The following is a 10583-nucleotide window of genomic DNA, read 5'->3' on the forward strand; positions in this document are numbered from 1 at the left end:
GAAAGTTCTGGAGACGACGACAGAGGTGGCTGCACAACAGTGTGAGAGTGCCTGACGCCGCTGAGCTGTGCACTTGGAAATAGCTGAGAGGGTGAATTTTATGTTGTGTGTATTTTACGACCATAACCAAAAAATAGAGTTGAATCAGGGAGCAACTCTGCCCCACTACTATTGCCTGGATGGGTTTCAGATGTGGTTCAACGGAAGCCAGACATCATGAGTTTAAATTCTTTTTTTGTTTATTTATTTTTGAGAGTGAGGGCGGGGGAGGGGGTGGATCCAAGCAGGGGAAGGGCAGGGAGAGAGGGAGACAGAGAATCCCACAAGAAGACAGCCGTCCGCAAGTCCACAAGAGAGGCCTCGGGAAAACCAGCTCTGTCGATGCCTCGATTGCGGGCTTCTAGCCTCCACCACTGGAGGACAATCAATATCTGGGTTTTGTTTTTTTATTTTTTATTTATTTTTGAGACCGCGCGCATGCACACAAGCGGGAGAGGGGCAGGGAGAGGGGGACAGAGGATCCAAAGTAGGCTCTGCGCTGACAGCAGAGTCCCACAAGGGGCTCGAATTCATGAATTGCGAGCCCATGACCTGAGCTAAAGTCAGAGGTTCAACTGACTGAGCCACCCAGGTGCCCCCGTATGTGTTGTTCAAGCCCTGCCGTGCGTGGTGTTTTGTTATTAAGCCACAGCAAACGAATCCAGCTCCCATTATGGGACAGAAACACTAGGCTCGACGTTCCAACTATTCCTTCTACGAATGTTTATTAGCACCTAATACTTATCCGGCAGGGCTGGAACCCGGATTAGGAAAGCGGATGGCTTCCCTTGGGCACAAAATTTCAGAGCGCTCCAAAAACCTCAGCCGCACCGTCAGTGCAGAGCCCGATGCGGGGCTCGAACCCACGACAGGACCAGAGTCACAGATCTTTCCCCTTGCCTCGGGGTCCAGCATGGCTCTCCCGTGGGTCGTTCTTCTAGAGGCCCGTGTGGAAGCAGCCTTGGGGAGAAAGCACGCATGCTGCTCTCCGGGGAGAGTCGTGCAGTTTCAGGGGAGTCTGGCGAGGCCAACCGGTGAGAACAGCAGCTCCAGGGCAACGCTGATGTCCAAGGTCCCTGAACAAGGCTCTAAGGAAAAGACAGACTTGCTTCTCCCCTCCAGAGGGGTTTTGCCATGGGAGCTGTAAAGCCCCAGTTTACGGAGGCTTAAACCGACAATCCGACCATCCCGGAGGACAGGTAAAGGTGACAGTCTGGTCTGGGGCTCCCAACATGCCCTTAGGGACTTGATTAGAGCCCTAGGCAAACCGTTTTGCCTTTCTTTGCTTTTAAGCTGCTCCTGGGACCTCCAGCCCAGGCTTTCCAGGGGCCCCACCCCTCCCCACCCACAAAGACACCCATCAGCTGTGCGGCCTGGCTCCACCTTATTTGCCTGGAATTCTTCACCTCCCTCAGACCGGGAGCTCCTGGGTTTCCTGGTTGTCTCCTGGGAGCTTGTGATGTAAGACAAAGCGTCCCTGCCTCCGGGGAGCTGATTGGCTGGTGGAGGAAACAGTCAATCAAATATTTGCACAAATTGAACCTTTCAAGTTGGGTGGGAAGGAGAGAGAGACCGAGCAAAGGAGAGGGCAGAACAGGGCAGGGCTATGATCTAGCCTGGGGAATCAGGGAGGGCTGCCTGGAGGAGGTGACTCTTAAACTGCTCCAGGAAAGATGAGAAAGTGTTCAATGAGCCGAAGTGGAGAGTGTGGTCCAGGGAGGGGGAAGAGCAAATCCAAAGGCCCTGAGGTGGCAGGCACAAGGGAAGAAACAGTGAAAGTCAAGTGGCTCTCTACCTATTCGACTTCTCACACACATGGGAGGGAGCAAGTCGGTGGCTTTAGCTGGACTGCCCGGGGCATGACTCCAGGACAGCAGAAATGGCTACCTTTTTCTTAAAGGGCCAAGTAGAAAGCATTTCAGCTTTTTGGGCCACACGGCTTCTCACCTCTGCTGCGTCACCACCACAGACACCCTACACGAATGGGCGCGGCTGCGTGCCAATAAAACTTTATTGATGGATGCTAAAATTTGACATTCATACAACTTTCGAAAGACATGAAATATAGGGGCACCTGGGTGGCTCTGTCGGTCCAAGGGTCCGACTTCGGCTCAGGCCACGATCTCAGGGTTCGTGAGTTCGAGCCCCGCGTCGGGCTCTGTGCTGACAGCTCGGAGCCTGGAGCCCGCTTCGGATCCTGTGCCTCCCTCTCTCTCTGCCCCAACCCACTCGCATTCTGTCTCTGTCTCTCTCAAAAATAAATAAACATAAAAAAATTAAAAAAAAAATTAAATAAAATACAGATTGTGACCAGAAGTGCCCCCATGTCTCTTCCAGTCGCCGCCACCCCAAAGAAACCACCATTCTGTCTTCTAACCACATAGATGGGGGGGTTGCTCTTTGTGAATTTCGGGCATGTTGAATCACGCAATGTGGCCTCTTCTCAATGCTGTATTTTTCTTTTGAGACCCTGGCACAATGGATTCGCCCGTTTCACTGTTGGTGGGCATCTGGGCCGTTTCCAGTTTGGGGCAGTTTCGACTCACGCTGCTATGGAACATTCTAGCGCATGTCCCAACAGCATTTCTGTTGGGGACATACCTTGGAGTGGAATTGCTGAGTCATACAACCATGCCTGATTTCAGCTTCAGTGGACGCGTCCTTTTTACCAAAGTGCAAACCAGGACGATTTTGAAAGTAAAAGGGATCCTGATTTAATTATACCAGGATGATGGTTGTAAACCAGGCCGGTCCGGGGACCCTGGGATGCATGGATCCCCCAGAGAATAGGGGAGCATATGAGTAGGGACCCCAGTGAGAAGAACCCCTGATGTATGGGGCAATTCTGTCCCCCGCGGAATGCTGGGCCGTGTCTGGGGGACATCTGTAGTTGTCACAACTAGGAGGGCTCCTGGGAGCAAGTGGGCGGGGACCGGGGATTCTCAACACCCCACAGTGCCCAGGATGGCCCCACTTTAGAGAATGATTGGGTCCTGAATGTTGTTCACGGTGTTGAGAGTGAGAAAAAAAACCTACATGCGATCTTTTTGTTTTATTTATTTTTTATTTTTTATTTTTTTATTAAAAAATTTTTTATTTTCAACATTTATTTATTTTGGGGACAGAGAGAGACAGAGCATGAACAGCGGAGGGGCAGAGAGAGAGGGAGACACAGAATCGGAAACAGGCTCCAGGCTCTGAGCCGTCAGCCTAGAGCCCGACGCGGGGCTCGAACTCACGGACCGCGAGATCGTGACCTGGCTGAAGTCGGACGCTCAACCGACTGCGCCACCCAGGCGCCCCTGTTTTGTTTTATTTTAATAACGTGCTCTAGGGGCGCCTGGCTGGGTCACTCAGAGCATGTGATTTTTTTTTTATTTTTACCTTGGTGTTTAATGTTTATTTTTGGGACAGAGAGAGAGAGAGAGAGAGAGAGAGAGTGGGGGCGGGGCAGAGAAAGAGGGAGACACAGAATCGAAAGCAGGCTCCATGCTCTGAGCTGTCAGCATAGGGCCCGATGCAGGGCTCGAACCCACAGTCAGATCATGACCTGAGCCGAAGTTAGACACCCAACCAACTGAGCCACCCAGGCGCCCCTAAGAGCATGTGATTCTTGATCTCGGGGTCGTGGGTTCTAGTCCCACATTGGGCGTAGAGATTGCTATAAATAAATACATACATACATACGTAGATAAGTACATAAATAAATACATAAATAAATAAAATGCTCTCCATTTTTCTAGTGTGAATGATATTCATCTACCCTGCACATATCTAGTGGGTACCTCCTATCTGCCAGACATTGACTGAGGAGCTGGGGACACAGGACAATTGTCCCTATCCTGGTAGGGCTTATATTCTAATGGGACTGGCAGGGAGAAGCATGAATAAATGAATACAGTGTATGGTTATGTCAGAGGGCGAGAATGCTAGGAAGGAAGGTGAAATAGAGTTAGGGGCTGGGAGGAGTGGGGACAGATGGTAATACACACTTTATATGTTTAAGGAGATAGCAGAGATCTGAAGATCAGGGAGAGAGCAATATGGGTGCCTGGTTGAAAGGCATTCCAGGTGGGAAGAGCATGTGCAAAGGCCCTGGGGCAGAACCATGGCCTGGAGCGTTGAAGGAATGGTAAGGAGGCCCTGTGCCTGGAGCAGAGTGAGGGAGAGGGTGAGAGGGAGGAGGGAAAGGGAGAGGAGGGAGGGGATAGGGCAGGTCGTGCAGGGCCTTGAGGGCCCCTGGGAGGATTTGAGTTTTTACCACCAGTGATTCTGGAGCCCTGGAGGGCTGTGGGCACGGAAGGGCAGGGCCTGACTCGGTGCTCACGGGTGCCCTCTGGCGGCCACTGCGGGGAGGACGGACTGTTTGGGGGGGGGGGGGGCGGGGAGGGAGAGTGTGCTGGTCCAGGCAGGAGATGATGGGGGCTGAGGAATGGGTCAGGAGATGTGGTCGGGCTGCACATTGGAGTATTATTATGCCTTAAAGAGGAGTGAAGTTCTGACACATACACGGTGTGGATGGGCCTAAAAAACAGTGCTCAGGGGCACCAGGGTGGCTCAGTGGGTTAATCATTCAACTCTTGATTTTGTCTCAGATCAGATCTCACGGTTTGTGGGTTCGAGCCCCCCATTGGACTCCGTGCTGACAGCTCAGAGCCTGGAACCTGCTTCAGGTTGTGTCTCCCTCTCTCTCTGCCCCTCCTCTGCTTGCGCTGTCTCTTTCTCTCTCTCTCTCTCTCAAAATAAATAAACATTAAAAAAATTAAAGAAAATATGATGCTCAGTGACACAATCGATGTAAAGTTCATATAGCGTATGATTCACTTTATAAGAAATGTCCAGAACAGACAAATCCATTGAGACAGAAAGTGAGTCTCTCCGGGATTTCTTTTTTGGGGACCTAGAAATGTTTTAAAATCAAATATAGGGACGCCTGGATGGCTCAGTCGGTTAAGTGTCCGACTCCGGCTCAGGTCATGATCTCGCGGTCCGTGAGTTCAAGCCCTGCATCAGGCTCTGTGCTGATGGCTTAGAGCCTGGAGCCTGCTTCAGATGCTGTGTCTCCCTCTCTCTCTCTGCCCCTTCCCCACTTGTGCTCTGTATCTCTCTCTCTCAAAAATACATAAAATGTAAAAAAAATTTTTTTTAATTAGAATAGGATGATATCAGAACTCCTTATTCACGTAAACACCTTGATTCTATGTATTTCACTCCATCCCCTCTGCCCCCACCCTGGTCCAGGACGACATCATCACTTGCCTGGGTGACCACACTCACCTCCTCCCTGCTCCCCTGCCTCCACTCGTGCCCCCCACAGTCCATTTCTCACAGCTGCCAGAAGGATCTTTGTAAGCACAAATCCTACCTTACCCCACGTGCCAGTTAATTTTCTGTGTCCCCTTTCACTGGGCCGTGGTGCCATATTTTGCCCAACATGATTCTGGACGTTTCTGTGGAAGTGTTTTCGGATGAGATTAACGCTTAAGGCAGTGGACTGTTTTTGTGTTTGTGCTAAGCAGGCCCCTGTCAAGCAGGTCCCAGTCCGGGACACGCAGCGTACCTGTAAAATACGTATATAATGTACGTGTTGCCGTCAACATCTCAAGATCCTTCTTTTTTTTTTAATTTTTTTAATGTTTGTTTATTCTTAACAGAGAGAGCATGAGTGGGGGAGGGGCAGAGAGAGAGGGAGACGCAGAATCCGAAGCAGGTTCCAGGCTCTGAGTTGTCAGCACATGAGCCCGACGCGGGGCTCGAACTCACAGACTGAGAGATCATGACCTGAGCAGAGGTCGGACGCTCCACCGACTGAGCCACCCAGGCGCCCCTCAAGATCCTTCCTTTTGCTTCAGCCTCCCTAGAATATTGCCTTCACCCTCATAGCCCAAGATGGTGCACCACGTGTCCACATTGCATCCAATAGGAAGAGCGAGAGAGGAAAAGGGAAAGGAAGTGTACATATCACTACCCTCATTGGCCAGAATTTAGTCACATGACCACGCCTAGCTGTAAGGGAACCTGGGAAACGTAGTCTTTATTCTGGGAGGCTGTGCCCAGCTTACAATAGGAAGTCCTATTACTGACAGAGAACAGACACGGGGGCACAATTCATCGTTACCACCCTGTGATACTGCTAAGAATTCTGTGAGCCTTGCCACCTCTTGGAACACCCAGCACAAATTTTTCTGCAAATCAAGCATTTCCTAATTTACCGGTGCAGAGCTTGGGACGTATGCTAGAATTCATCTCTGCGGAATATATTCCTAAAAGTGAAATTGTCGGGTCAAATCGTATGGCTACTTTTAATTTTTAATAATGACACGAATGTCTAGGGGCACTTGGGTGGCTCAGTTGGCTAAGTATCCGACTCTTGGTTTCAGCTCAGGTCATGATCTCACAGTTGTGACGGTCGTGAGATTGAGCCCCCTGTCAGGCTCCACGCTGAGCTGACAGCACAGAGCCCGCCTGGGATTTTATCTCACCCTCTACCCGTCTATCTTTAATGTTCAATAAACAAACATTAAAATATTTAAAATTAAATAATAATAATAACATGAATACCTAATATTATACATGGGATCTAATTACATACACAGCTGTTAAGTTGCTTCTAAAGTTTTTTTATGAATATGTATTTTATAAGGTGAGCCTGGGTGGCTCAGTTGGTTAAACGTCCAACTTCGGCTCAGGTCAGGATCTCGCGGTTTGTGAGTTCGAGCCTCGCGTCAGGCTCTGTGCTGACAGCTCAGAGCCTGGAGCCTGCTTTGGATTCTGTGCCCCTCCCCCACTCATGCTCTGTCTTGCTCTGTCTCTCAAAAATAAATGTTAATATATATATATATATTTAAAGATTTTATTATTTTTAAAGTTTATTTTATTCATCTTGAGAGAGAGAGAATCCCAAGCAGGCTCTGCACAGTTACCACACAGCCCGATGCAGGGCTCGAACTCATGAACCATGAGATCATGACCTGAGCCGAAATCAAGAGTCAGATGTTTAATGGACTGAACCACCCAGGTGCTCCTAAGATTTTATTTGTAAGTAAGCTCTACACCCAATGTGGGGCTTGAACCCACAACCCTGAGTTGAACCCACAACTGAGTCAGGCAGGTGCCCCTATTATTAATTTTTTCAAAGGTACCGTGGTGGACAGACTCTTAGAGTGCCCCTGCCAATCCCCGCCTCCTGGTATTCATGCCCTTGTATAATCTCCTCCCTTCGAGTGTTGCTCGGACCTGTGACTTGCTTCTAACTAACAGGAGACAGCAGAGGTGGAGGAAGTCGTTCCCGTAAATAGGTTACCTAGGATTGCAGTCTCCAGCATGTGAGTTGTCTCTCTCACTCGCTGGTTGGGATAGAGTGAGCGTTCATGGTGAGAAAGTTCCTGTGACGGGTCCTGGAGGGTGGCTTCTAGCTGACAGCCAGCCAGAAGCTGAAGCCCTCAGTCTTCCAACCGCAAGGAACTGAACTCTGCCCACGACCTCAGCACATTTGGAAGTATGTCCTTCCTCAGTCGGGCCTCCAGATGAGATCACGGCCCAGCACACATCTAGATTTCAGCTCAGAGTCTAGGAAGGAGAACCACACGGGCTTGGATGCCTGAACCACAGGAACTGTGAAACTGTCGTTTCAAGCCTGAATGAGTGGTTATTTGTCACACAGCAATAGCTACACATTGAAGCATAAAGACTCATCATGTATCACTCACAGGTACTCATCAATGATCAAGTTTTTGCCAGCTCGTGATAATAATTCCTATTATGACATCCCTACTCTATATTCGAATTTTATGGAATTTCTCAATAATGTTATTTTACTGTTTTCTTCTTCTTTTAAATGTTTATTTATTTATTTTGAGGGGGGGGCAGGAGGGGCAGAGAGAGAGGGGGAGACAGAGAGAGAGAGGGAGAGAGAGAGAGAGAGAGAGAGAGAGAATCCCAAGCAGGCTCCGTGCTGTCAGCACAGAGCCTGACTCAGGGCTCGAACCCACGAACCGGGAGATCATGACCCAAACCAAAATGAAAAGTCGGACGCTCAACCGACTGAGCCGCCGGGGGTGGGGGTGGGGGGGCTAGGCCCTTAGGGAAAAAAGAAAACAACTTTTTACTTTGAAATAATTATGGATTCGTAGGAAGTTGCAAAGATAGGACAGAGAGGTCCCCTGTGCCCTTCACCCAGGCCCCTCCCTACGATGGCATCTAATGCAACTATACTACAGAAGCCAGGAAGGGGACGTTGGTATAATGTGTGTCTAGCTTTGTGTCATTGGTGTATACAATCTCATAACCACCACTGTCACCAAAATACAGACCTATTCCATTCCTCCAAACATCTTGCTTTTGCTATCCCTTTTCTGTCTCCCCTACTCCGCTCCCCATGGCCCAGCCCTCAGGCTGTTCCACTAATCTCTGTTCTGGTTCTCCAATTTTGTCAGTTTGAGAATGCTGTATAAATGGAATCACACGGTGTGTAACACTTTGAGATTGGCTCCCCCCACGCCCCCGCCATGTAGCATAATGCCTTCGAGATTATTTTGTCCTTTCTCGATTAGTGGTGTAAGAACACATCACAATTCTAGGGGTGCCTGCCGGCATCCGTCGGTTAAGTGTCTGATTTTGGCTCAGGTCATGATCTCACAGTTTGTGAGTTTGAGCCCCGCGCCAGGCTGTGTGCTGACGGTGTGGGGCCTGCTGGGGGGGGGGGTTCTCCTTTTTCCTCTCTCTGCTTCTCCCCGGCTTGCACTTTCTCTCTCAAGACAAATAAATAAAAACTTGAGAAAGGCAAAGATCATTTTTTTCTTTTTTATACTTAAAAAATGCGTGAAAAAATATACATAACACAGGATTCACGCTCAATTCTATTCCATCAGTCAGTATGTCTGTGCAGAGGCCAGCACCACACTGTTTTAATCACATAGCTTTATAGAAATTTTGAAATCAGGAAATGTGAGTCCTCAACTTCATTCTTTTCTTTTCTTTTTTTTAAGATTGTATTGGCTATTTGGGGTCGCTTGTGATTCAACACTAATTTTAGGATGGGTTTTTCTATCTCTGCAGAAAAGTTGTTGGGAGTCAAACAGGGACTGCATTGAATCTGGAGAGCAATCATTTCGGAGCATATTGAAATCTTTTTTTTTTTTTTTAACGTTTATTCATTTTTGAGAGAGAGAGAGACAGAGACAGAGTGCAAGCAGGGGAGGGGCAGAGAGAGAGGGTGACACAGAATCTGAAGCAGGCTTCAGGCCCCAAGCTGTGGGCAGAGAGCCCGACGTGGGACTCGAACTCACCGACCGTGAGATCATGACCTGAGCCCAAGTCGGCCGCTTAACCGACTGAGCCACCCAGGCGCCCGGAGCATATTGAAATCTTAATAATACGAAGTCGGGCATGCAAGGAATGGGAGAAAATATTTGCAAATCATATATCTGATGGAGGGTTAGTGCCCACAATATATAAAGAACTTCTGCAGCTCAACAACATAAAACACAACCCAATTAAAAAAAGGTGGTGGGGGGGGAGCAAAAGACTTGAACAGACATTTCCCCAAAGAAGACATACATGTGGCCAATAAACGCATGAAGAGATGGGAAATGCAAACCAAACCCCCAATAAGGTACAACTTCACACCCGTTAGGAAGCTATTGTTAAAACAATATGAAAGGTGGGGGGCTGGGTATCTCAGTGGGTTAAGCTCTTGGTTTGGGCTCAGGTCATGATCTCACGGGTTCGTTGGTAGGAGCCTCGTATGGGGCTCTGCACCAACCGCATGGAGCCTGCCTGGGATTCTCTCTCTCTTTCTCTCTGCCCCTCCTCTGCTCTCTCTGTCTCTCCAAATAAATAAACTTAAGAAAAAAAAAAACAATTTAAACAAAATGAAACAAAAAGCAGAAAGTAGCAAGTGTCCTTGAAGATGTGGAGAATCAGAGCCCTTGTGCTGTTGGTGGGAACACAACATACGCTAACTAGCCATTGTAGCAAACCCTGCGGTTCAAAGTTAAACACAGAGCTACCCACGTGACCAGCAATTCCGCCTCTGGGTATTTACCCCAAAGAGTTGAAAGCATGGTCTCAAACAGCTATTTGTACACCTGTTTTCATAGCAGGATTATTCAGAATAGCCAAGACGTGGAAGCAACCCAAGCGACCATTGAGGAGCAGAGAAGCAAAAGGTGGCCCATCCACACAACAGAATATTCTTCAGCCTGGAAAAGGAAGGACATCGTGACACTGGCTACAACGAGGTGGGTCTGGAGGACATCACGCTCATCAAAATAAGCCAGAGAAGGGCGCCTGAGGGGCTCAGTCAGTTAAACATCCGACTTCGGCTCAGGTCCTGATCTCACAGCTCATGAGTTCGAGCCCCGCGTCGGGCTCTGTGCTGACAGCTCAGAGCCTGGAGCCTGCTTAGGATTCTGTGTCTCCCTCCTTCTCTGCCCCTCCCCTGCTCATGGTCTGTCTGTCTTTCTCTCTCAAAAATAAACATTTAAAGAAATTTAAGGGGCGCCTGGGTGGCTCAGCGGTTGAGCGTCCGACTTCGGCTCAGG

The sequence above is a fragment of the Prionailurus bengalensis genome, chromosome A2, assembly GCF_016509475.1.
Source record: "Prionailurus bengalensis isolate Pbe53 chromosome A2, Fcat_Pben_1.1_paternal_pri, whole genome shotgun sequence".
NCBI classification, from domain to species: domain Eukaryota; kingdom Metazoa; phylum Chordata; class Mammalia; order Carnivora; family Felidae; genus Prionailurus; species Prionailurus bengalensis.